The sequence below is a fragment of the Hevea brasiliensis genome, chromosome 10, assembly GCF_030052815.1.
Source record: "Hevea brasiliensis isolate MT/VB/25A 57/8 chromosome 10, ASM3005281v1, whole genome shotgun sequence".
Taxonomy (NCBI): Eukaryota; Viridiplantae; Streptophyta; class Magnoliopsida; order Malpighiales; family Euphorbiaceae; genus Hevea; species Hevea brasiliensis.
In genome coordinates, this window is record NC_079502.1 from 62,060,934 (window position 1) to 62,083,161 (window position 22,228).

Consider the following 22,228-nt stretch of genomic DNA (forward strand, 5'->3'; position numbering starts at 1 on the left):
CTCTTAAAAGGCAGAACTTGAATTTCTAATTAATAGAAAAAGCTTTAGAAGCCATTCAAGGGCTGCCATAGGTGTTCTTGGTGTGGACAAGCTAGAGGGACAACATCTGGTGTCCTGAAGACGAATCTCAAAGGCGCAGACACGCAAAGACATCAAGAGGTTAGTGTAATCGTTCTTGATTTAATCTAGGGTTCTAAAATTAATCTGATTAATTTTAAAATCTTAAATGGCAAATACAGATCCAAAAACATATTAAAAGAGTTTTAATATGTTGTTTATCATTGAAATCAAATAGATAAAAATAAATCTTGCATGGTGCATGTGACCCTAGGTGAAAATTTTTGAATTCATTGGTATAATCTTGTGTTTTTCACGCTTCCGTTCCTTCACAATTGTCCTACCATAACTAGATGTTGTTTGGACAACTAGGAAAGAGGATTCAAAGAAAAGAAAGAAGAAAAATTTGAAGAAAAGGGAGAAGAAATTCTGCACACAAGGTTAGTAAACTAAACTTGAATTGTTAGTTGATTTAGTTATGTTTATAGCTTAATTAACCTAGGAATATACTTAAAATGAAAAGAAATTAATGGTGGGAGGATTAAAGACAAATTCATCCAGCTAGGGTTTTGATGTGTGTGTATGAATTTGATGGACTTAAAGGTGTGTATGAGTATATGAACCTTAAGTAGTTGAGTTATTATGGTTTAAGGCTTTGAAAGTAGTTAAACACAATGAATTAGTGAGATTAGGGTTTGAATGTTAGGGTTAGTGAACTAAAATTTGAAGAAATGCATAAATGGCATGTTTAACCTATTGTGACATGAATTAATGGTAAATTATGACCAAATAAGTTGTGTGGGAATGGTGGAAAATTTAGCTAAATTCGTAGGTCAATGGTCATGTTGCTGGCAGCATGACCAAACCTAATTTGAAGGACCAAAACTCAAATTTTACAAGCCTAATGGATATGCCACCAATTGGAGATGAAAATAGACATAAAAGAGCACAACTTTCATTAAGGAACCATGACCAAAAACTGACCAAAAGTTGGTGAAACAATTGACCAAAGTGAGTTGATAGCAGGCTGCCCTGCACCAAACTGACCAAATGAACAGTAACTGTTCATTTGGTCATAACTCGAGCTAGGTAGGTCAAATTGACCTGAAATTTTACCAGCAATTAGATATGATATAGACCTAAAACTTTCATGAAGAACACCAACCCAAATTAGGCCATTAACCCTTTCAAAATCATTGAGCAAAATTAAATTACTGTACTGCAACTCTGCAGATTTTCAGTTGAGCAGCAATGTTTGGATAGCTATAACTCCCTCTAGAAAACTCGGATTTAGGCGATTCTTGAACCGATGGAAACGTAAGACATAGTACAACATTTCATATGAAGAAAGTGAGACCAAATTATGAACTTAACTTGATCAAATTATTAACCAAAGTTGGACCAAAAATCTGCCAGCACCAAAATCTCAGTATGAACAGTACACGTGAACAGTAAATTATTTTGGCCATAACTTGAGCTACAAAACTCCGATTGAGGTGATCCAAAAATGAGAATACACTTAAGACAATAAGGAACATTTTATATGAGGGAAGTTTTGTCAAATTCCAACAGTAGATCGACCAATGGAACAGTGCAACTTCGGAGAACCAAAACCGAAAATTGGCAATTTTGCCAAAATGACCTAAGCTTTAAACAAATGACCAAAACCAACAAGTTTGGTGACCAAAATGTGGTATGTGGGTGAAGTTGGAGTTCCCATACCTATTAATCCTTAGAAAGTCAATTATTTGACTTAAATAGTGCAGTGAATAGTAACCCGAAACACAAAATTTCGAGAACGTCAAATTTAACACGTTAGAAATAGGTAAATGCGAAGTTAAAATTCATTTTGGGATTTATGTTAAGTTCTAGTACTGAAACATTGTCAAATTTTGTGTTTCAGTTGAAAAGAATATCGGGAAGGAACCCGAGGAAACGAGTCGAGGCTAAGGGACGACTCGCTTGAGGTTTGTGCACAATAAACCCTATTTAAGCATTTTATCCTTGAAAAATTGATTTATTACGCATTATGAATTTATGAACTTTTGTGTTGCCACCTTGCGATCAAATTGTAACTTTGGAAATGGATTGATTTTTGTATGCAATATTTGAATGAAATGTTTGAAATGAATTTTTGATTCACACTTAGCATGACAGTTACTTATTATTCCTCCTCCATTTATGGGGTTGAGATCGTTTATTTTCCTCCCTCTCCGCTTGCCGCTGAGGTCAGAGATCGGATGAGTACTCATTAGCTAGCTAGCCACCTCCTTCATTGGTTTCGATTAATGGGGTTGAGATTGCTTTGTCGTGGTGTACAACACGGCATTGATCGGAAATTTTGTGTCATGGCTTAAGTTGTGTACGACTTTGGCAACACTGTGTTTATGCAATTGTTTGACTAAACTGTTGTTTAATATATTATTTGACAAATGAGTTGTTATGAGCTTGATATTTGTGAAATGTGATTGTGAAGTATTCAAATTATGTTTCATCAATAAATGATTTATGTATCACATTTTAAATCTTTATTGTGCACCACTGAGTATGTTTATACTCAGCGATAGTTTAATTTACTGTCGCAGATAAAAGCAAGGAGAAAGCAGCAGAGTGAGCTGCGGAATTGACAAGATCTTTTTGATCCCTTTTTGTACGGGTATTATTTTATACCCTTATGGTTATTTTGATGTAAATACTGTAATGTCATAAGTATCAATGTAAATTGAGCAGTTGTAAATAAACTATAATAATATTATTTTAGATTTTCTTCTGTAAATTTAATATTTGTACATATGGATTTTCTGCCTTATGTTTTGTGAATGGAATTATTGAACCTACTGAGTTGACAAATTTGACTTGGATTGTGAAACTGTTTTGAAATGGATTGACTTGAGTTGAATTGTGAATTATTGGAGGTTGGGAGTTGTAAAATAGTTTTGGAAGTGCTTTTTACAGGTATTTGAAGAACTGGTTTCTCAAAATACAGAGGGAACTCACAAAATTTTTATAAAATTTGCGACAAAATTTGAATGGACAAAAATTTTTACTAGTATTTAAACTTTGAATAAATGGTTTTTAATTCTTACCAAAATGCTCACCACTTCCAAAATGTAAGAAAATTGTTTTAAAATCCCTTGTAGGGTACTTAATGAGTTATCGGTAGGTGAAGTTCGGTAGTTCATTAAGTATTCTACGGGAGCATGCTATGCCTTACGGAGGGGTAAGGTGTGACATGTTTTAGTGGTATCAGAGCATGGTTTTGCAATAAATTTTGACTATGTATGTGAATATTTCTTTGATAAGTACAACTGCTCAAGTGTCTTTAATTGATGCATATGACATATTTACATCATGAATATGCACTAACGGAGGTCAACCTCCTTGTGTTTGATCTCAGGAAGTAGAAAATTGTGAAAAACGGAATGGAAGGAGGAGATCATTCCGAAGAACAATCTGTTGAGGCTGAGGTTCAAGGGGAAGCCCCAGCACTCCAGAATGTGAGTGGGTCAGCCACTCCAGCTCCTGCTCCAGCACCGCAGTTTCCTGCTCAATTTATGCAGCAGATGGCCGCCTTCTTTCAAAGAAATGGCGGGTAATGTGCCACCCCAAGCTCAAATGCCAAGACTGCGGACAACCACAAACCTCACTTTCAAAGATGAAAAATTGATGAAATTTTGGGCCACCGAGTTTAAAGGTACTGTGGATCCACTGGAAGCAGAACAGTGGTTGGAAAGAATGGAACGGTTTTTAGAAAGTCTGCAGGTACGTAAGAAATGAAGTTTGAGTATTCTGCTCCTTATTACAAGGGGATGCCTATGAATGGTGGAAGACCATCCCCACACTGGTGGAGCCACTTGTTAACACAGTCGACTTCTTGAGGGAGTTCCGACAGAAATGGGTTCCCGATGCATATGTGGACATGAAGTTGCAAGAATTCTTGAGTTTGAAACAAGGGAACCGAACTGTAGCAGAATATGAGAGAGATTTTTCAAGACTAAGCCACTATGCTGGAAGCTTAGTCTCCACCCCCAGAGACAGATGCAAGAGGTTTGAGGCTGGACTAAGACAGAGTCTGAGAATGCAAGTTGTGGGATTCAGACATCAGAATTTTGCCGAATTGATCTCACAGGCCCTAGAACTAGAAAAGATAGAATCAGAAGGGGCAGTGAAGAAGGGTCCACAAGAGAAAATCAAAAGACTTTGAACAAGCATCCGAAGTGGTTCGGGAAGAGGAAACAGTTTGGGGATCTAGCTCCGTAGAGGCCGAGGCGATTTTCCGGCCAAAGACCACCTCGATGCAGTCGTGAGACCAACCAAAGACCCGAGGAGCTCTATCAGTACGGCAGTGCGAAACCTGTGGTAGAACTCATGGTGGGGTTTGTTACAGAGCTACTGGTGCGTGTTTTAACTGTGGAGGGAGCGGACATTTCGCTAAGGATTGCACTAGTCCGCGCCGGTCTGGGTCTTTCACTACATCCAAGGATCACCAAGTCTCTCGCACCTGCAGGGTCACAATCAGCTGCTAGAGGCAGAGGCAGAGGTAGGGGTCCTGGTAACACCCCTGGAAGTCAGAGCACTGTTAACCAGCCAGCATCCAGTGGCGCACCAGTTAGAGTGTATACCATGCGTCAGAGGGAAGAGGCTGAAACATCAGACGTTGTGGCTGGTATTTTCTCCATCCTTGACAAAGATGTGCATGTGTTATTTGATCCTGGCTCCACACATTCGTATGTTAGTGCTAGTGTGATGTGTTCTACTACTATTCCGTGTGTACCAATGGACTATGATGTGTTAGTAACTAGTCCATTAGGCCAGGAGGTCAGGGTAAATAGGCTATATAGAGACTGTCCTTTGGTGATCCAAGGACACACTTTTTTGTCTGATTTAATTGAAATGCCCTTCAGAGATTATGACATTATCTTGGGCATGGATTGGTTAGCCAGGCATCATGCTATGATTGACTGTAGACTGAAGACAGTCACTTTTGGTCTTCCTCAGTATGGTGATGTAGTAATACAGGGGGAGAGGCAGTTATTGCCTTCAAACATCATTTCAGCTGCACTGGCTAGAAAAATGATTAGAAAAGGGTGTGAGGCGTACTTGGCACATGTGATAGACACCCAAGTGGGGAGTCCAGCACTGAAGGACATTCCTACTGTATGTGACTTTTCGAATGTGTTTCTTGATGAATTGCCAGGATTACCTCCAGAAAGAGAAGTGCAGTTTGAAATTGATGTTATGCCTGGTGTGGACCCAATCTCCATAACGCCATACAGAATGGCACCAGCGGAACTAAAAGAATTGAAAGTGCGGTTGCAAGAGTTGCTTGATAAGGGCTTCATTCGCCCTAGTGTGTCACCTTGGGGAGCGCCAGTATTATTTGTAAAGAAGAAGGATGGCACTCTCCGGCTATGCATTGACTATTGGCAGTTGAATAAGGTGACAATAAAGAACAGATATCCATTACCCCGTATTGATGACTTGTTTGATCAGTTGAGGGGTGCAGCTGTGTTCTCTAAAATTGACCTGAGATCAGGTTATTATCAGCTAAAAGTACAAGAGCAGAGTATTTCTAAATCGCCTTCGTAACTCGCTATGGCCATTATGAATTCCTGGTCATGCCATTCGGGTTAACTAATGCTCCGGCTGCTTTTATGGATCTGATGAACACTATTTTCAGACCATACCTCGACCAGTTTGTTGTGGTATTCATAGATGATATATTGGTCTATTCGAGGAATGCAGAAGAGCATGATAGACATCTGCGGATTGTACTGCAAACTTTGAGGGAGAAACAGCTATATGCCAAATTGTCGAAGTGTGAATTTTGGCTGAAGGAGATATCCTTTTTGGGACATGTAGTGTCAGAAGAGGGCATTAAGGTAGATCCTAGCAAGATTGAAGTCGCCTTAATTGGAAGCCACCCGAAATGTCACGTAGATTCGCAGCTTTAGGTTTAGCCGATACTACCGTCGATTTGTGAAGGGATTCTCCATGTTGGCATCTCCATTGACCAAGCTGCTTAGAAAGGATGTGAAATTTCAGTGGACGGACAAATGCCAGCAAAGTTTTGATGAATTGAAAAGATGTTTGACAGAGGCTCCAGTCCTGACTTTACCTACACCGGGTAAAGAATATACAGTTTACAGCGATGCTTCTCACAACGGATTAGGTTGTGTGTTGATGCAAGATCGAAATGTTATTGCCTATGCATCACGCCAGCTAAAACCGCATGAGAGGAATTATCCGACGCATGATTTGAAGCTTGCAGCCATTGTGTTTTCTCTTAAGATCTGGAGACATTATTTGTATGGGGAAAAGTGTTACATTTACACAGATCATAAGAGTTTGAAGTATTTGGGCACCCAGAAAGAGTTGAATTTGAGACAGAGGAGATGGTTAGAATTGATAAAAGACTATGATTGTCTGATAAACTATCAGCCAGGGAAAGCTAATGTTGTAGCTGATGCCTTAAGTCGCAAGACTATGGCAAGTCTACGGTTACTCCTTTGTCTTTGGTACATGAGTTAAGATCATTGCATGCCACTTAGAGGTTAATGATGATGGGCAAGCAGCGGTTGCATGGCATGTACAACGGTGTTGATTGATCGATTAGAATGGCTACTCGTAATGATCAAGTATCGGTCGTTGGGAGAAGTCCGGCAAGGCAAGAAACCAGAGTTCTCAGTTAGAGATGATGGTTTACTGCTACACCAGGGAAAAATATGTGTTCCTATTGATGTTGAATTGAGGAAGATCATTTTGAAGGAAGCACATGAGTCTCCTTTTGCCATGCACCCTGGTGGCACAAAAATGTATAAAGGGTTAAAGGAGCATTACTGGTGGATGGGTATGAAGAGAGATGTGGCAGAGTTTATTTCTAAATGCCTAACTTGTTAGCAAGTAAAGGCAGAGCATCAAGTACTCACTGGGTTGTTACATCCACTACCAGTACCAGAGTGGAAATGGGAGAGAATAACAATGGATTTTGTGATGGGACTTCCAAGGACACAGAAGAGTCATGATGCAGTTTGGGTCATTGTTGACAGACTAACCAAGTCTGCTCATTTTCTGCCAGTCCGAATGGACTATAGTTTGGACAGATTGGCCAGGTTGTACATCGATGAGATTGTGAGATTGCATGGAGTGCCAGTATCTATCGACGTATGCAGATTCTAGGTTCACTTCTAGATTCTGGGGTAGTCTTCAGAGAGCCCTAGGAACTAGATTGAACTTCAGTACTGCATTCCATCCACAGACAGATGGCCAGTCTGAGAGGGTAATTCAGATTTTGGAGGATATGCTACGGGCTTGTGTGATTGAGTTTGAGGGCAGTTGGGATACACACTTGCCTTTGATTGAGTTTGCTTACAACAACAGCTACCAATCAAGCATTGGGATGCCTCCATATGAAGCTTTGTATGGCAGAAAATGTAGAACCCCGTTGTGTTGGGATGACGTGGGTGAAAGAAAGATGATCGGACCCGAAATTGTTCAACAGACTGAAGAGAAAATCAGGGTGATCAGAGATCGACTTAAAGCTGCATCAGACCGTCAAAAGTCCTATGTTGATTTGAAAAGAAGGGATATTGAGTATGCAGTGGGTGAGAAAGTTTTCCTCAAAGTTTCTCCTTGGAAGAGAATTATGAGATTCGGCAGAAAGGGGAAACTGAGTCCTCGTTTCATTGGGCCATATGAGGTTCTGGAAAGAGTGGGTCCTTTGGCTTATCGTTTGGCACTACCTCCAGAGTTGGAGAAGATACATAATGTCTTTCATGTGTCTATGTTGAGGAGGTATCGATCAGACCCATCTCATATACTACCAGTAGAAGAAATAGAAGTGAATCTAGACCTCACATATGAAGAAGAACCCATAAAGATTCTGGCTTATGAGGTGAAGCAGCTACGGAATAAGCAGATACCATTGGTAAAAGTGCTGTGGAACCATCATTCGGGCCAAGAAGCTACTTGGGAACGAGAGGAGGACATGAGGAGACAACACCCACAGCTGTTCAGAGATTGATACCAGGTAAAAATTTCGAGACGAAATTTATTTAAGGGGGGGAGAATTGTAACACCCCCGTTTGCATAGCCTGGTATATTTCACTGTTCCGGTGACCGGTGTCGGTCCGGACAATTAATGGGATTAGGGCCACACTTAAGACAACTTGAGAAGCCATAAACACAAATAATTAGTAATGTTTAATTAGTTAACTATAAATAAGAAAAACAGAACATAAGAGGTTAAATGAGCCGAGAGTCACAGCGATGAGTGACCTCCTCGAAGCATCACAAGTCATTTTAAACTCAAATTTGAACCATAAAAGTGACGTGCGGTCCTTAGGACCCTTATGAACACAAATGGAAAGAGAAAATCACAAAAAGAAGCTGTTAAGCCAGTCAAATAATTAGGTCAGGAGCGGAAGAAATATTGGATTATTTGCAAGCGGGATGAACCGGTGAGGCGATTTGGTCAATTGACCCCGAGTGACTCGACCTAATCACAAATAAAATATAAGAAAAGAAAATTTAGAAATAGAGAATTAAATTAAAGAACTAATAGAAAAAATAAATAAAAAAAAAGAGGAAGAAGATGAAAAAGTCAAAGTTGATGACATCATGAATGATGTCATAAACAAATTAATTTAGTGAATTATTAAATTGGGAATTGTGGTCTTCCATAAGATAAAGAAAAGAAAAGAAAAAAATTAAAACACAAATCTTCTTCTTCAAAAAAACGTCACTCTCTCTCCCACACCAAAACCACCATGAAAGCTCATTTTTGAGCTTGAAGAACCAAAATCCAACCATGGCCAATTGTCCTACCATAACTAGATGTTGTTTGGACAACTAGGAAAGAGGATTCAAAGAAAAGAAAGAAGAAAAATTTGAAGAAAAGGGAGAAGAAATTCTGCACACAAGGTTAGTAAACTAAACTTGAATTGTTAGTTGATTTAGTTATGTTTATAGCTTAATTAACCTAGGAATATACTTAAAATGAAAAGAAATTAATGGTGGGAGGATTAAAGACAAATTCATCCAGCTAGGGTTTTGATGTGTGTGTATGAATTTGATGGACTTAAAGGTGTGTATGAGTATATGAACCTTAAGTAGTTGAGTTATTATGGTTTAAGGCTTTGAAAGTAGTTAAACACAATGAATTAGTGAGATTAGGGTTTGAATGTTAGGGTTAGTGAACTAAAATTTGAAGAAATGCATAAATGGCATGTTTAACCTATTGTGACATGAATTAATGGTCAATTATGACCAAATAAGTTGTGTGGGAATGGTGGAAAATTTAGCTAAATTCGTAGGTCAATGGTCATGTTGCTGGCAGCATGACCAAACCTAATTTGAAGGACCAAAACTCAAATTTTACAAGCCTAATGGATATGCCACCAATTGGAGATGAAAATAGACATAAAAGAGCACAACTTTCATTAAGGAACCATGACCAAAAACTGACCAAAAGTTGGTGAAACAATTGACCAAAGTGAGTTGATAGCAGGCTGCCCTGCACCAAACTGACCAAATGAACAGTAACTGTTCATTTGGTCATAACTCGAGCTAGGTAGGTCAAATTGACCTGAAAGTTTATCAGCAATTAGATATGATATAGACCTAAAACTTTCATGAAGAACACCAACCCAAATTAGGCCATTAACCCTTTCAAAATCATTGAGCAAAATTAAATTACTGTACTGCAACTCTGCAGATTTTCAGTTGAGCAGCAATGTTTGGATAGCTATAACTCCCTCTAGAAAACTCGGATTTAGGCGATTCTTGAACCGATGGAAACGTAAGACATAGTACAACATTTCATATGAAGAAAGTGAGACCAAATTATGAACTTAACTTGATCAAATTATTAACCAAAGTTGGACCAAAAATCTGCCAGCACCAAAATCTCAAGATGAACAAAGACACGTGAACGAGAAACTTATTTTGGCCATAACTTGAGCTACAAAACTCCGATTGAGGTGATCCAAAAATGAGAATACACTTAAGACAATAAGGAACATTTTATATGAAGGAAGTTTTGTCAAATTCCAACAGTAGATCGACCAATGGAACAGTGCAACTTCGGAGAACCAAAACCGAAAATTGGTAATTTTGCCAAAATGACCTAAGCTTTAAACAAATGACCAAAACCAACAAGTTTGGTGACCAAAATGTGGTATGTGGGTGAAGTTGGAGTTCCCATACCTATTAATCCTTAGAAAGTCAATTATTTGACTTAAATAGTGCAGTGAATAGTAACCCGAAACACAAAATTTCGAGAACGTCAAATTTAACACGTTAGAAATAGGTAAATGCGAAGTTAAAATTCATTTTGGGATTTATGTTAAGTTCTAGTACTGAAACATTGTCAAATTTTGTGTTTCAGTTGAAAAGAATATCGGGAAGGAACCCGAGGAAACGAGTCGAGGCTAAGGGACGACTCGCTTGAGGTTTGTGCACAATAAACCCTATTTAAGCATTTTATCCTTGAAAAATTGATTTATTACGCATTATGAATTTATGAACTTTTGTGTTGCCACCTTGCGATCAAATTGTAACTTTGGAAATGGATTGATTTTTGTATGCAATATTTGAATGAAATGTTTGAAATGAATTTTTGATTCACACTTAGCATGACAGTTACTTATTATTCCTCCTCCATTTATGGGGTTGAGATCGTTTATTTTCCTCCCTCTCTGGCTTGCCGATTGAGGTCAGATCGGATGAGTACTCATTAGCTAGCTAGCCACCTCCCTCATTGGTTTCGATTAATGGGGTTGAGATTGCTTTGTCGTGGTGTACAACACGGCATTGATCGGAAATTTTATGTCATGGCTTAAGTTGTGTACGACTTTGGCAACACTGTGGTTATGCAATTGTTTGACTAAACTGTTGTTTAATATATTATTTGACAAATGAGTTGTTATGAGCTTGATATTTGTGAAATGTGATTGTGAAGTATTCAAATTATGTTTCATCAATAAATGATTTATGGATCACATTTTAAATCTTTATTGTGCACCACTGAGTATGTTTATACTCAGCGATAGTTTAATTTACTGTCGCAGATAAAAGCAAGGAGAAAGCAGCAGAGTGAGCTGCGGAATTGACAAGATCTTTTTGATCCCTTTTTGTACGGGTATTATTTTATACCCTTATGGTTATTTTGATGTAAATAATGTAATGTCATAAGTATCAATGTAAATTGAGCAGTTGTAAATAAACTATAATAATATTATTTTAGATTTTCTTCTGTAAATTTAATATTTGTACATATGGATTTTCTGCCTTATGTTTTGTGAATGGAATTATTGAACCTACTGAGTTGACAAATTTGACTTGGATTGTGAAACTGTTTTGAAATGGATTGACTTGAGTTGAATTGTGAATTATTGGAGGTTGGGAGTTGTAAAATAGTTTTGGAAGTGCTTTTTACAGGTATTTGAAGAACTGGTTTCTCAAAATACAGAGGGAACTCTGTCAAAATTTTTATAAAATTTGCGACAAAATTTGAATGGACAAAAATTTTTACTAGTATTTAAACTTTGAATAAATGGTTTTTAATTCTTACCAAAATGCTCACCACTTCCAAAATGTAAGAAAATTGTTTTAAAATCCCTTGTAGGGTACTTAATGAGTTATCAGTAGGTGAAGTTCGGTAGTTCATTAAGTATTCTACGGGAGCATGCTATGCCTTACGGAGGGGTAAGGTGTGACAATAGCTGACCCTAGGACTGTAAGAAACCCTCGGAATTTAGTTTCGAGACATAATTAAAGACTTATTGAAGTATAAATGTCATTAGAAATATCAAAGAAAAATTAATTAATTAGTACAAAGAAAAACGAGAAATCGAGAAAATGACAAAACTTGGTATTACCAAAAAATCAGGAAAGCAATCTGAATAGGGGCATTGTGGTCATTTCATATCCCGAGTTGCCTTTTGACCTAAATGTCCATTAAAAATAAATGATATTAAACCTTGAAAATATCATGAAAAATTAAAATGGTGGTACATAATCTAAATAGTAAAAGATATGAGGAAAATGTGGGAAATTGGAAACTTTGGATTATTAAATCATTAACCTACATACATTTGGGACACCTAAAGAGTGAAGTGGGATAGATGTAGGATCAATTGTCTTCTTCTTCATCACAAGCTCACCTTGGCCGAATTCTTTCTCCCATGGAAAATTCCATGGCCGTCCACCATTAAGCTTAAGTCCACCATTGATTTGGCCATCCTTTACACTAGCTCCCTTCATTAAACTTGACCACCATACCTTGGGCAGCATACTTGGAGCAAGAAATATAAGTTTTGGTGGAGTTTTGAACAAGTCCAAAAGAGGTAAGTGGTTATTTTCAATCCTTGTTTCATTAAAAGTGTAACTAAGGTTGTGATTGTTTGAATTATGGAAGAAGTTTGAAGTTTGATGAATTGTTGGGGATGGAGCATTTCGGCAGCCATGAAACTTCTTCATGAACAGCTTGTCTTTGAATGGAAATGGTTGTTTGGATGTTGATTTAAATGTTTAATTGTATTGAAATTAAATTCCATGTGTAAAGTTTGATTTATAAGCTTGAAAAGTGAAAATGGATGTTGATGGGTATGTGTAAACTTATGGCAGCCTCATGATGAAGATTGAAGTGTTTAAGTTCATGAAATATTGTTGAAATATTGTATAAAAAAATGGCAGCATATATGTGTGTGGACAATAGTGATAAGGTAGGCAAATTGTTAATGGAAGTATGTGTGATAATTATAAGTATTTATGTATATATATTGTTGGGATTGAACTTGTGAATTGTGATTGGTGTATTTTGGAAGTGGTTATATTCTGTCCAAGTTGACCTATAATGTAGAGAATTGAATGGTTTTGGTTAGTGCCAAATGCAGAATGGTATGAGAAGTGAAAATGTAATTGGTAAACATGTGTTTGGTTTGGTGTTTGAAAACCATGTAGAGGGCAGTGTGCAAATTGACCTGTAACCCTAAGTGTGTGACTCCAATTGATATGAGGCCAATTGGAGGTGAAACTAGGCACAAAATATGCCAACTTTCATGAAGAAAGTCTACCAAAATTCTGCCTAGAAAGTGACTTAAGAAATGACCAAATCCGGATTAGTGACTTGAAAGCCTGAAAATTGACCATTTGGGCAGCAGTTAGTTTTTTGGCCATAACTCACTCAAAACATGTCCAAATGACCTAAAATATTTACCATTAATAGATTAGACCTAGAGCTACAACTCTTATGAAGACACCAAAACCTAGAAATGACCATAAGCAAGTCAAATAGCGTGCACAATTTCGGGTATAAAAACTGCTAGAACCAGAAATGACCTAAAAATGACCTAAAGTTACCATTTTACTGCAATCTGTCTAGCTTTAGTAAATTGACCATATATTGGTATATACAACTTAGAATGACCTGAAATTTAGCCCCGCGTGCAATAAGACATAGATCTACAATTTTGCTTCTTTGACCAGAAGCTAAAAACCAAGAGAAATAGGACTTTAACCTAAACCAATCTAGCACACAAAAATTGAGAACTTGACATTTACATACAATGATGCTTGAAATAATTTGGCAATGAATGCCAACTTGTGAAAATGGTAAATTGCACTATATTGGTAGCATATTGAAATGCAAAATGTGATATATTGGTAATATTAAACCTAGTTCACCTAGAGTGCATCGAGGGTCAATATTATAGGTTGACTAATGAAAGGAGTAGTATCAATAAAATTTAATTATGGAACGTTATGATTAGAAACAATTTAACTGAGTACTAAAACACTTTACATTGTGTGTTTCAATTGAAAAGAATATTGAAGAGCATAAGGAACATTGAGTCAAGGCCAAGAGGCGATTCATCCAAGGTCTGTGCACAATACTTTTTATATTCACTGCTTTTACTAGAAAATTTATTTGGAGAAATGAGTTATGGATAATTTTTTATTATTTTGGCTTTGGGAATTTTATTGGAAATTATTGTGTTGCCTACTTTTTGAATGGAAAATTGACTTTGGAAATTGATTATGTTTTGTATGAAATATTTGAATAATATGATTTGAAATTGTTTTTTGTTCACACTTGGCATGGTAGTCCCTTACTCTGTTTCTCCTCCACTTGTGGGATTGAGTTTGATATTTGATTATTTTCCTCCCTCTCTGGCTTGCCAGTCTGAGGTGAATTTGGATGAGTACTCATTAGCTAGCCAGCTACCTCCCTCATTGATTTAGATTAGTAGGGTGAGTATGTCTTGTCGTGGTGTACAACACGGCATGTTCGGAATATTTTGTGTCATGACCTAAGTTTTGTTATTGATTGGCAACACTGTGTTATTCTATTATTTGATCAAATTTGTGTTATATGAGCTTTGAAAATTGTAAATCATTTGAATTGTGAATTGTTGATAAATGTTTTATATACTGCATTCTAAATTGTTATTATGCACCACTGAGTAAATTTTACTCAGCGATAGCTTTTCATTGCTGTTGCAGGTAGACAAACGGACAGAGCAGCAGAGTAGGCTGCTTGTACCACATTTTGAGATTTCATCTAGTATATTGAGTATACCATATTGTGTAGTTTTTATTGTAATGTATGTGCACTGTATGTATATATTGTACTTGGTCTTCAGCAGTTGTAAACTAAAATTATAAATTATTTTGGCCTGTAAAAATATTGTGACATATTTCTTTTATCTCATCTTTTGGAAACACTGGAAAATTGATTATTGAACTGAGTTGATAAATGTTGAGAAATTATTATGTTGAACTGTTATTGGAGTTTGAGAATGAGAAAAATATTAGAAGTGTTTTTTACAGGTTTTTGAAGAACTGTTTTATTCAAAATACAGATGGCACTCTGCCAAAATTTTTATAGAAATTATTGATACTCAAATTTGTTATTTTGTTTCACTTCAGTTAAAAATTTTAATACCTGTCAAAAGTGCTCACCACTGTAAAAAAAAGTAAAAACAAAAAAAAAAGGTTTAAAATCCCTTGTAGTGTATTAATGGGTTATCAGTAGACGAAGTTTGGTAATTCATTAGATATACTACGGGATCATGTTATGCCCTACAGAGGGGTAAGGTGTGACATGTTTAAGTGGTATTAGAGCTAGTTTTTAAATTCTGTTTTCACCTGTAATTTGAATATTCTTTCTTCATAGTACAACTGCTCAATGTCGTTGTTTGATACATATAGTACATTACATTATAAATATGCACTAACAGGAGGAAATCTCCTTGTGTTATTTGTTCAGGAGGTCTAAGATCCTCAAATTGACTATGGAAGAAGGGGATCATTCAGTCGATAATCAATAGAGGCTAAGGTCAAGGGGATGCCCAGCCCTCCAAAATATGAGTGGATCATTCGCACCAGCCGCCTCAGTACCGCAGTTTCCTACTCAGTTTGCATAGCAGATGGCTGCAATGTTCCAATAGATGGCTGGTAACATGCCTACTCAAGTCCCACTACAGACACCAATGGTACAAGCACAGTCTTTAGCTAGGCAATATGACAAGCTGATTAAATATGGGGCTACTGAGTTCAAGGGGACAGTAGATCCTCTAGAGGCAGAACAATGATTAGAGAGAATGGATAGGGTGTTCAAGAAATTGCACTGCACAGAAAAAGCTGAGATTTGAGTATTCAGTGTCACTACTACAGGGAGATGCATATGACTGGTGGAAAACCATTCCCCATAGTTTGGTGGAACCCCCAGTGCTGATATGGGATGACTTTCTCAAAGAGTTCAGACAAAAATATGTCCCAGAAGCCTATGAGGACCAGAAGTTACAGGAGTTCTTAAGTCTGAAATAAGGAAGCAGAACAGTGGCAGAATATGAGAGAAACTTCTCTCAATTGAGTCATTATGCAGGAAGCCTGCTTACCACTCCTAGAGACAGATGTAAACGTTTTGAGACCAAGTTAAGGCCTAGTCTAAGAATGCAAGTTGTGGGGCTCCAACACTAGAATTTCTCAGAGCTAATATCGCAAGCCCTGGAACTGGAAAGAATTGAGAATGAAGAAATAGTTACAAAGGGTACATAAGAAAAAGAGAAAATTAGAAAGACTACTGATCAAATTCCTGATAGTGGGTCAGGAAAGAGAAAGCACTTTGGAGGATCTAGCTCACACGAGTCAGGTAGAGATAGATCTTCTGAACAGAAACCACCCCAATCCGATCAGCAAGCTCAGCAGAAACCCAGAAATACGCTGTCGAGTCGACTTTGTGAAACTTTTGGTAAACCACATAGTGGGGTATGTTATAGGGCCATAGGAGCATGTTTTAATTATGGAGAGACTAGTCATTTTGCTCAGGATTGTATAAATGCATGCCGTTTTGGATTATTTACTATGCCAGAGGGATCAGCCCAAGTTTCTACCGCAAGGAGTTCACCATCAGTTAGTAGAGGCAAAGGTAGAGGTAGGGGTAGTACACCTGGAAGTCAGAGTACTATAAATCAGCCAGAACAAGGTGATGCTTCAGCTAGAATGTACACTATACGGCAGAGGGAAGAGGCTGAGACTTCTGACATTATTACTGGTACTTTCTCAATTTTTAACTAAGATATATATATGTATTATTTGACCGGGGGTCTACACACCTCTATGTTAGTGCCAACATTGTTTGCCTTCCTGCTATCCCTCATATAAAAAAATAAATTTTGATATGTTAGTGATTAGTCTTTTTGGAATTAGTTTTGAAAGAGTTTGCTGGTGAAAGAAGATTATACGATCGTATGGAAATGAGATAATAAATGTATGACTATTGTAAGATGGCTATTGGGTAAAATTTCACGGACGAAATTTATTTTAAGAGGGGGAGAATTGTAACACCCCTATGTTCGGTAGTGCATTCTACTGTTCCAGTGAGTACTGTCTGTCCGGACAGCTAGGATGCCTAGAACTACATTTAAAAGTAGTGAGGAGACATAAAATAATGAAATACAAGAAAATAAAATACAAGAAAAACAAAGGAAAAATAATAGCAATGAAATGAAACTAAGTTAAACGAGCCAGCACCGCAGCGATGGGTGACCGCACAGGGAAGTTACGACGCAGGTAATAGCTGACCCTAGGACTGCAGGGAACCCTCAGAATTTAGTTTCGAGACATAATTAAAGACTTATTGAAGTATAAATGTCATTAGAAATATCAAAGAAAAATTAATTAATTAATTAGTACAAAGAAAAACGAGAAATCGAGAAAATGACAAAACTCGGTATTACCGAAAAATCAGGAATGCAATCCGAATAGGGGCATTGTGGTTATTTGACATCCCGAGTTGCCTTTTGACCTAAATGTCCATTAAAAATAAATGATACTAAACCTTGAAAATATCATGAAAATTAAAATGGTGGTACATAATCTAAATAATAAAAGATATGAGGAAAATGTGGGAAATTAGAAACTTTGGATTATTAAATTATTAACCTACATTAGTGCTCCACTAAAATCACATTTGGGACACCTAAAGAGTGAAGTGGGATAGGTATAGGATCAATTGTTTTCTTCATCCTCACAAGCTCACCTTGGCCGAATTCTTTCTCCCATGGAAAACTCCATGGCCGTCCACCATTAAGCTTAAGTCCACCATTGATTTAGCCATCCTTTACACTAGCTCCCTTCATTAAAATTGTAAATTATTTTGGCTTGTAAAAATATTGTGACATATTTCTTTTATCTCATCTTTTAGAAACACTGAAAAATTGATTATTGAACTGAGTTGATAAATGTTGAGAAATTATTGTGTTGAACTGTTATTGGAGTTTGAGATTGAGAAAAATATTAGAAGTGTTTTTTTACAGATTTTTAAAGAACTGTTTTATTCAAAATACAGATGGCACTCAGCCAAAATTTTTACATAAATTATTGATACTCAAATTGTAACACCCCTAAGTTCGCTAGTGCGTTCTACTGTTCCGGTGACCAGTGTTGTCCGGACAGCTAGGATGCCTAGAACTACACTTCAATATGAGTGAGGAGACATAAAATAATGAAATACAAGAAAAGAAAATACAAGAAAAACAAAGGAAAAATAATAGCAAAGAAATGTAACCAAGTTAAGCGAGCCGAGAACCCTAGCGATGGGTGACCGCACCGGGAAGTCACGGCGTGGACCGTTGACTAGCTCCTCGGATCATGGGAACCCTGGAAAATATTTTTAGGACTTAAAGAGACATCAATTGAAGTATAAATATCATTAGAAATATCAAAGAAAAATTAAATAATTAGTACAAAGAAAAGTGAGAAATCAAAAAACGGACAAAACCTGGTGTTACCGAAAAATCGAGAATGCAACCCGAACAGGGGCATTATGGTCAATCGACATCCTGAATTGTCTTTTGACCTAAATGTCCATTAAAAATAAATAATACTACACTTAGAAAATAAAATGAAAAATTAATTTGGTGGTACCTAAAGTGAATAGCAAGAATTAAGGGTTTAATGTGGGATAAAGGGAAATTAAACTTATAATATGATTAATTAGTGTGAGTGGGCCACTAATGAATAAAATAAAAACATAATGGGGCAGCTGAAATTCCATTATACAAGCTGAAATGTTCATCTTCTCCATTTCCCTTAACCTTGCCGAATTGAAGGAAATGAAACCTCCATTGCCATTTTCTCTCAAGCTCACCTAACCTCCTCATTTCACTTCCAATCATTTAGGGCTCTTCATTAAAGATTGTCTACACATCATAAGGAAGAGCTTGATACTAAAATCAAGAAGTTTAATCAAGGTTTAGCAAGTTCCAACCATAGGTAAGTTTACATTTTTGAATATTGCTTTGTTAAACTTTGTGTACATGTTATGGGTGTTGGATTTGTGAAGAAAATTTTCAAGTTTGAGGAATTATTGATATGTCCATTTTGGACAGCCATGGAGTTATGTATTTAATGATTTATTATTACACATATTTGATGTAAATTCATGTTGAGTAGAGAGATTTAATATCCTAGTAAGTTATTTCCATGAAAATGTGGTGATTGTGCACTTAAATTGGAGATTGACGAATTGTGGGACATTTTGGCATTGTAGAATATTTCGGCAGCCTTGGGACACTTTGATAAATGTATGAGTTCATGAAGGTATTGGCAGAATATTGACATTGAGGATTGATGGATATGTATATAGGTTGGTTGTGTAAAGTGTATGTAAGAATGAGTAATGTTTAGGTGTATATGTGATTGTACTTAGACTTTGTAAATTTGAGTTTATTTGGTGTATTGAGGATGTGTGTAATCTGCCCAAAGTGACTTTAAAGTGAAGTGGTATATTGTTTTGGTAATGTACCAGAATAGAATTGGTAAGAGAAGTGGACATATAGTAAGGTGAATGTGTCATTGATGTATGTTTAAGCAAGGTAATTAAGGGCAGCATGCATTTTAACCTATAACTTTAAATGTGTAACTTCAATTGGTATGAGACCAATTGGAGGTGAAACTAGGCACAAAATGTGCCAACTTTCATTGAGAAAGCATACCAAAATTCTGCTTGCAAGGTGACATGAAAAATGACCAATTCGGATTAAGTGCAATTGAAACCTGAAAACTGACCAATTGGGCAGCAGTTAGTGTTTAGGCCATAACTCACTCAAAGCAGGTCCAATTGACCTGAAATTTTAACCATGAATAGTTAAGACCCATACCTACAAGTCTTATGAAGACACCAAATCCCAGAAATGACCATAAGCAAGTCAGACAGCTTGCACAAGTTCGGGTCCAAAAACTGGCCGAACCAAAGTTGACCAAATTGACCTAAAATGACCTAATTTGATGCCATTTGACCAGCAATAGTAAAATGACCATAACTTGGTCTACATAACTCAGAATGACCTGAAATTTTGCCCCGCATGCAATAAGACATAGATCTACAAGTTTGTAGTTTTGACCAAAACCCGAAAACCGAGGGAACTAGGTCGTCCGACTAGGTCAAACTAGTATCCCGGAATCCAGCAAGTTGCATTAAAATGCACTAAACAAGGAAATGAGTTTGGTAAAACGTACCAACCCTAAAACCCTATCGAATGCGACATATTAATGACACAAAAACCTAATTTACCTAAAACGCATCGAAGGTCGGTATATTAGGTGATTAAGCAAATAATAGCCTTCAGTGAATTACTTATCGAACATTATCGTTAGAGAAAATTTAATTTAGTACTGAAACACTTCAAATTGTGTTTCTCAGTTACCAAAGACTCAGGAAAAGGGAAGGAAACACTGAGTCTAGACCAGGAGACAGTCATCAGAGGATTGTGCATAACTAGTTTTCAACTGATTTTACTCTGAATAAGATTTCATATGATTAATTGTATGTTATTGATTTAAATTGTGTTTGTGCACAACTAGTTTTCAATTGATTTTACTCTGAATAAGATTTCATATGATTAATTGTATGTTATTGATTTAAATTGTGTTTGTGCACAACAGTTATTTCTTTTGAATTTTTCAATTGAAATAAATTATGACTATTTGTATATTATTGTTTTCAATTATGGAAATGTGTTGAATGGATACTTATTGCTTGAAAACCATTGTAAATGGTTTAAAACTGTGGAAAAATTGATTTAGTGTGATTTGTGAAAATTTGAAGTTAATTATGAATTGTGTTGCCATTTTGTGAATGAATTTATGACTTTAGAAATTTATTGGATTCTCACGAATCATTTAAATAAAATGTTTGGAATTGATTTTGTGTTTACACTTAGCATGACAGTATCATATCATTCCTTCTCTATTTATGGGGTTGTGATCGTTTATTTTCCTTCTCCATTTATGGAGTCGTGATCGTTTATTTTTCTCCCTCTCTGGTTTACCAGTTGAGGTGATCGGATGAGTACTCATTATATAGCTAGCTCCCTTCCTCATTGATTTCGATTAGTGGGGTTGTGATTGCTTTGTCGTGGTGTACAACGCGGCATTGATCGGAAATTTGTGTCATGGCTTAAGTTGTGAATGAATTGGCAACACTGTATTCTTAAATTATCCGACTAAATTGTGTTGTTATGCGATTTGATAATTTGAGAAATGAAGTTTAAATTCTTATTGACATTTACTGTCTTTTGAATTTAACTATGTTTTGATTACTGAGATTTATTGTGATATTGTGTTAAATTCCTTATGACAGTATTGTCTTGAATTTAACTATGGTTTTTAAATATCCACTATTTATTTGAATTATGAATTGTGATTTAAATTTGTATTTGGTTAATGTTGTGCACCACTGAGACATTGTCTCAGCGATAGCTTTTTATTGCTGTCACAGGTAGACAGACAGACAGGGCAGCAGAATAGGCTGCTATTACCTCCAGCGAGAGACTACCGGGTATAATGAGTATACCAATATTTTGTATTTTGTAATGTAATATATGTTCACTATATATACATATTGTTGTTGGTTTTGAGCAGTTGTAAATTAAAATTGTACATTGAAGTTATAAAATAAATTATGAGTTATTTTGGCTTGTAAAAATTGTATTATATTTCTTTTATCTTAGTCTTTGAAAAATCACTGCAGATTTGAGTTGAGAAATATGTTGTGTTGAGAAAAATGTTGGATTTGAGATTTGGAAAATATATTGAAGTGCTTTTTACAGGTTTTCTGAAGAACTGTTTTATCCAAATTACAGATGCCACTCTGTCAAAATTTTTATAGAAATTCCAAATAAGTCAAATGTGTCAATTCTATCACTTCAGTTAAAAAAAGTTTTTAACACCTGTAAATAGTGCTCACCACTATAAAAGAAGTAAGAAAAGTTTTTAAAATCCCTTGTAGTGTATTTAATGGGTTATCAGTAGACGGAGTTGGTAATTCATTAGGTATACTACGGGATCATGTTATGCCTTACAGAGAGGTAGGGTGTGACATGTTTCAGTAGTATCAGAGCAAAGTTTTTAAATTATGTTTTCACCTGTTACTTGAATATTCTTTCTTCATAGTACAACTGCTCAATATCATTGTTTGATACATACAGTACATTACATTATAAATATGCACTAACGGGAGGAAATCTCCTTGTGTTATTGAAGGAACGGAAGCGTGAAAAACACAAGTTTATACCATTGAATTCAAAAATTTTCACCTAGGGTCACATGCATCATGCAAGATTTATTTTTATCTATTTGATTTCAATGATAAACAACATATTAA

At 36.3% G+C, this 22,228-nt stretch overlaps 2 long non-coding RNA genes across 3 annotated transcripts; both read left to right on the top strand.

Annotated features, from left to right (window-relative positions):
- The first annotated feature begins 389 nt into the window (after positions 1-389).
- Positions 390-3,597, top strand: LOC131169514 (uncharacterized). 2 transcript variants are annotated; one of them, XR_009140453.1, is made up of 4 exons: positions 390-497; positions 1,961-2,024; positions 2,643-2,713; positions 3,455-3,597. It is a non-coding gene; the product is annotated as an uncharacterized LOC131169514 (long non-coding RNA). The 2 variants fall into 2 exon arrangements; XR_009140452.1 differs by lacking the exon at positions 3,455-3,597 and having other exon boundaries at positions 2,643-2,894.
- Positions 3,598-8,813: 5,216 nt separating this feature from the next.
- Positions 8,814-11,421, top strand: LOC131169515 (uncharacterized). Its single transcript, XR_009140454.1, has 3 exons — positions 8,814-8,979; positions 10,445-10,508; positions 11,127-11,421. It is a non-coding gene; the product is annotated as an uncharacterized LOC131169515 (long non-coding RNA).
- Positions 11,422-22,228: the final 10,807 nt, after the last annotated feature.